The following is a 6,000-nucleotide window of genomic DNA, read 5'->3' as shown; positions in this document are numbered from 1 at the left end:
CTGTCTCACACACAGAGCCCCTCCCCAGTACCTTATATACAGATATATAATATTATAGAGAGATTCCCTCTGTCTCACACATACAGCCCCCTCTCCAGTACCTTATATACAGATATATAATATTATAGAGGTTCCCTCTGTCACACACACACAGCCGCTCCCCAGTACCTTATATACAGATATATAATATTATAGAGAGGTTCCCTCTGTCTCACATACACACAGCCCCTCCCCAGTACCTTATATACAGCTATATAATATTATAGAGAGGTACCCTCTGTCTCACACACACAGCCCCCCCGTACCTTATATACAGATATATAATATTATAGAGACGTTCCCTTTGTCACACTCACAGCCCCTCACCTGTACCTTATATACAGATATATAATATTATATAGAGGTTGCCTCTGTCTCACACACCCAGTACCTTATATACAGATATATAATATTATAGAGAGGTTCCCTCTGTCTCACACTCACAGCCCCTCCCCAGTACCTTATATACAGATACTGTATATAATATTATAGGGAGGTTCCCTCTGTCACACACACAGCCCCTCTCCAGTACCTTATATACAGATATATAATATTATAGAGAGGTTCCCTCTGTCTCACATACACAGTGCCTCCCCAGTACCTTATATACAGATATATAATATTATAGATAGGTTCCCTCTGTCTCACACACACAGCCCCTCCCCAGTACCTTATATACAGATATATAAAATTATAGAGAGGTTCCCTCTGTCTCACACACACAGCCCCTCACCAGACAGAACCTCTCCATAATATTATATATCTGTACCTTATATACAGATATATAATATTATAGAGAGGTCACCCCCTGTCTAGCGCCTGCTGATTATTAGACACACACAGATCTCTTGTAGTACAGTGCATACGGGTACATTTACAATCTTAGCTTTGCTCCGGTTTACCTTTGTGAACCCCCTTTTGATTCCTGATAATGTAGCAGGTAGCAGCTAGTTCCCTTTCAGAAGCAGGTCCGCTGACGTCACATGACCCCGTGACCACATAGTAACTAGAACTACAGGAAGTAGCTGTGCGGGTAACTATGATGCTGCTTCCGGTAGCTGTTTGTACAGAACAAGCTCAGCTGCTGCCTGACGTTTTATGTAAGTAGCTGTATATAAGTGATGTATCTGTGCATAAAGCTCTGGGGAGATGTGTGTGAGACAGAGGGAACCTCTCTATAATATTATTCTGTATGTCTGTATATAAGGTACAGGGGAGGGTCTGTGTGTGTGAGACAGAGGGAACCCCTCTATAATATTATGTATCTGTATATAAGGTACTGTGGAGGGGCTGTGTGTGTGAGACAGATGGAACCTCTGTATAATATTATATATCTGTATATAAGGTACTGGGGAGGGGCTGTGTGTATGTGAGACAGAGAGAACCTCTCCATAATATTATATATCTGTATATAAGTACTGAGGAGGGGTTGTGTGTGTGTGTGTGAGACAGAGGGAACCTCTCTATAATATTATATATTAGTATATAAGGTACTGGGGAAGGAGCTATGTGTATGTGAGACAAAGGGAACCTCTCAATAATATTATATATCTGTATATAAGTACTGGGGAGGGGTTGTGTGTGTGAGACAGAGGGAATCTCTCTATAATATTATATATCTGTATATAAGTACTGGGGAGGGGTTGTATGTGTGTGTGTGAGACAGAGGGAACCTCTCTATAATATTATATATTAGTATATAAGGTACTGGGGAGGGTTTGTGTGTGTGAGACAGAGGTAACCTCTCTATAATATTATATATCTGTATATAAGGTACTGTGGAGGGGCTGCGTGTGAGAGACAAAGGGAACCTCTCTATAATATTATATATCTGTATATAAGGTACTGGGGAGGGGCTGTGTGTGAGAGACAAAGGGAACTTCTCTATAATATTCTATATCTGTATATAAGGTATTGGGGAGGGGCTATGTGTGTGTGTGATAAAGAGGAAACCTCTGTATAATAGTATATGTGTGCATAAGGTACTGAAGAGGGGGTGTATGTGTGAGAGACACAGGGAACCTCTCTATAATATTATATATCTGTATATAAGGTACTGGGGAGGGGCTATGTGTGTGTGTGTAATACAGAGGGAACCTCTCTATAATATTATATATCTGTATATAAGGTACTGAGGAGGGGCTGTGTGTGAGACATGAGGTTATAATATATATCTGTAGATAAGGTACTGGGGAGGGGCTGTGTGTGTGAGAGACAGAGGTAATCTCTCTATAATATTATATATATGTATATAAGGTACTGGGGAGGGGCTGTGTGTGTGTGAGAGACAGAGGGAATCCCTCTATAATATTATATATCTGTATATAAGGTACTGGGGAGGGGCTGTGTGTGTGTGAGAGAGACAGAGGGAATCTCTCTATAATATTATGTATCTGTTTATAAGGTACTGGGGAGGGGCTGTGTGTGTGAGACAGAGAGAACCTCTCTAAAATATTATATATCTGTATATAAAGTACTGGGGAGGGGCTGTGTGTGAGACAGAGGGATCCTCTCTATAATATTATTTATCTGTATATAAGGTACTGGGGAGGGGGCTATGTGTGTGTGAGACAGGGAACATCTCTATAATATTATATATCTGTATATAAGGTACTGGGGAGGGGCTGTGTGTGTGAGACAGATGGAACCTCTGTATAATATTATATATCTGTATATAAGCTACTGGGAAATGTCTGTGTGAGACAGAGGGAGCCTCTCTATAATATGATATATATGTACATAAAGTACTGGGGAGGGGCTGTGTGTATGTGAGACAAAGGGAACCTCTCTATAATATTAGATATCTGTATATAAGTACTGGGGAGGGGTTGTGTGTGTGTGAGAGAGACAGAGGGAACCTTTCTATAATATTATATATCTGTATATAAGTACTGGGGAGGGGCTGTGTGTGTATGAGACAGAGGGAACCTCTCTATAATATTATATATCAGTATATAAGGTACTGGGGAGGGTTTGTGTGTGTGAGACAGAGGTAACCTCTCTATAATATTATATATCTGTATAGAAGGTACTGGAGAGGGGTTGTGTGTGTGTGTGAGACAGAGGGAATCTCTCTATAATATTATATATCTGTACCAGGGACGTGCACTCCTAGGAGGCAGGGGAGGCAGTGCCTACCCTGCCATATGTGGCCAAAGCTTAATTAAAGTTTAATTTAAACAAAAAAAAAAGTCCAACAAAAATATTCCCCCCCCCCATGTAATGCTATGGAGAGGCAGGTACAGGAAATCTTCTCTCCATTGCAGTACATGGGTCAAAGGAAAAGCTGTGCTGCAGCGCCACCTGTGTTCTGTCCATATATTAGCAGCAAAAATTGGGACCAATAGGAGGCACCCCTCTTGATGCCTCCTAGCAAATGAAGGCTATATAGACTAATCAGAAGGAGGAAGCAGTGAGCAGGGTCATGTGACACAACTGGAAGCTGAGGTAACCTAAGAACAGATGACACCAAGCAGAAGAGTAAAGTAGTATTCTACATCTCTTGTGTTTCACAAATTGTGTTCAGATACAGCTCATTAACAGGGGGACAGTAAGTGAGCATAACCCAAGCAGAAGAGTATAGTAGTATTCTACATCTCTTGTGATTCACAAATTGTGTTCAGATACAGCTCATTAACAGGGGGACAGTAAGTGAGCATAACCCAATACTCATAGGAAGTCAAAGGGTCAATTCAAGTTTAAATCCATCATTAAAACCCATAGTTTGAAGTTAAGTGTGCAGTGTCCACATTATTTAAATTAAAGTTTTTGACATTGAATATTGCTAAGCCTCCCTTTTTCATGGTTATTTGATTTAATTTGGTACAAACTCCATATATGTTATGTCTGTTCAGTCAGAGGATGCAGTATCTATTTTATTTTTTCTCTGTGTCTCCATTTATTTATAGACTGCTGTTAACTTGTAATTCACAAATCAATTGAAACCTGTTGCATGTGCTGCTTTTATACAAGTTTATATTAATAAAAAGGAGATAATGAGTCATTTAAAAAATATATGTAATTATTGCAGTTAAATGTTTTTAGAAATAATGCCACAGTAAAGTAACTGGTTAAACACATAGTCAAAAGGAGACATTTAAAATTAAACTTTCATGATTGAGGTAGAGCATGCTATTTTAATAGACTTTTCTAGTTATTTATATTTTGAGAATTAGCATCAACTGTTACTGGCTCCATGTCAGCAAATCAAATTAGTTTTTGAAAGGAACATGAGTCATAATTACATTTCCATCATTCAGATAGAAATTGCACAATGTACTTCATTCTTTTGGTATCCTTTGTTGAAGAGCATACCTAAGTGGGATGTGCACGTGCGTTTCTTGAACACCATATTGCAGCAGCTGTGTTGGCAGTATTGATAACTTGTCCTTTGTGTAAAACTTGTATGGTAAATTATTTCTATTTTTACAACACAGTAGTGAGTAGAGAAGAGATTGGGGATCATTCTAATTGCTTAGTAACTGGCACTGTGCGACAGAATTGTGTGAGTGTGTATGTGAGCAGAGTGTGTGTGGGTGTCACTGAGCAGAGTATATGTGCTTTATTCTCCAGGTAATCAATACATTTCCGATCAGCTGGTGCTTTAGTGCAGTGTTTCTCAACAATGGTCGTCAAGTACCCCCAACAGGCCAGGTTCATTATAGCTGAATCAGTGCACAGGTGAAGTAATCAGCTGATCAGTAACTCAGTGGTTACTAACTTGCTCTCACCCATCACCTGATTATGTCACCTGTGCACTGGTTCAGCTATCATTTAAACCTGCCCTGTTGGGGGTACGTGCGGCCCTCTGTACATGTGTTTCTCCGGCGTATCATATCTAGTGCCTCACCAGCCTCTGACCTCACTGAACGTCACTGATCTGTACATAAGGTACTGGGGAGGGGCTGTGTGTGAGACATGAGGTTATATGAGAAAGCCGTGCTAGCGGCGAAATGTACATCAGGCATTGTCTGTGTGCTTGAGACTTGCTAATTTGTGTTTACATGGGACCTTTCTAAGCTCATATTGATGTGGCAATTGCCTTCCTTAATCAGTAATTTATTAACTGTTTCCTCTCCTGCTCTTGATACCAGTATTGCTCAGATTAGGTAATGTTGTTGGGGTCAATCCCCTTTTTAGATTAGCTTTAGTGCAATCCGTGTATTCTCTGAGCCCTGAGGGTTACGGTGTATTTGAACTATTACCCAGGGAAGTAATTCTGTTTTTGAAGTCTCACACACACAGTCCTGATTTGTTTCTTAATCTAAGTTTTAAATGTATGTCTCACATATTTATGTTATACATTTGGTACTATTTACCACCTTTTTATTCTATCATTAGTAAAAGTTACGTTTTAATAACCAGTTCTTGACACAATCCGGTTTTCAATGCATACTGTTAATATATAGTGTTTTGTGAGTGCTGGGTACTGTCAAACTTTTCTCTCTTTTTTGTACCTATAATATTATATATCTGTAGATAAGGTACTGGGGAGGGGCTGTGTGTGTGTGAGACAGAGGGAACCTCTCTATAATATTATATATCTGTATATAAGGTACTGGGGAGGGGCTGTGTGTGTGAGACAGAGGGAACCTCTCTATAATATTATATATCAGTATATAAGGTACTGGGGAGGGGCTGTGTGTGTGAGACAGATGGAACCTCTGTATAATATTATATATCTGTATATAAGGTACTGGGAAAGGTCTGTGTGTGAGACAGAGGGAGCCTCTCTATAATATGATATATCTGTATATAAAGTACTGTGGAGGCGGGTCTGCGGTCTGCTGGTGGTCGTTCCCCCACCGGGGCGTTCAGTCCTTTTGCACAAACGTCACGGCCCAGGGGGGGGGGGCGGCGGTTGGCGAGTTGCGGATTCGTCATCTGTCAGTCAGTTGAGCGGTGTTGTGGGCGGAGGAGGGGCGCTTATCACTCGTTGCAGGGTGCAGATCTCAGGGGATC

General features: G+C 40.5%; 1 protein-coding gene across 2 annotated transcripts in view; it reads left to right on the top strand.

Annotated features, from left to right (window-relative positions):
• Positions 1-1,071: 1,071 nt before the first annotated feature.
• LOC128666711 (oocyte zinc finger protein XlCOF6.1-like) overlaps positions 1,072-6,000 on the top strand; it is a 101,987-nt gene continuing 97,058 nt past the window's right edge. For both annotated transcript variants that reach the window (XM_053721453.1, XM_053721452.1), the window contains exon 1: positions 1,072-1,139. The gene's annotated coding sequence lies outside the window, so the exon portion shown is untranslated. The remainder of the gene's footprint in view (positions 1,140-6,000) is intronic.

The sequence above is a fragment of the Bombina bombina genome, chromosome 7 (assembly GCF_027579735.1).
Source record: "Bombina bombina isolate aBomBom1 chromosome 7, aBomBom1.pri, whole genome shotgun sequence".
Taxonomy (NCBI): domain Eukaryota; kingdom Metazoa; phylum Chordata; class Amphibia; order Anura; family Bombinatoridae; genus Bombina; species Bombina bombina.
The sequence above is the reverse complement of the archived record's forward strand: the minus strand, read 5'-3'. Positions and strand labels throughout refer to the sequence as shown.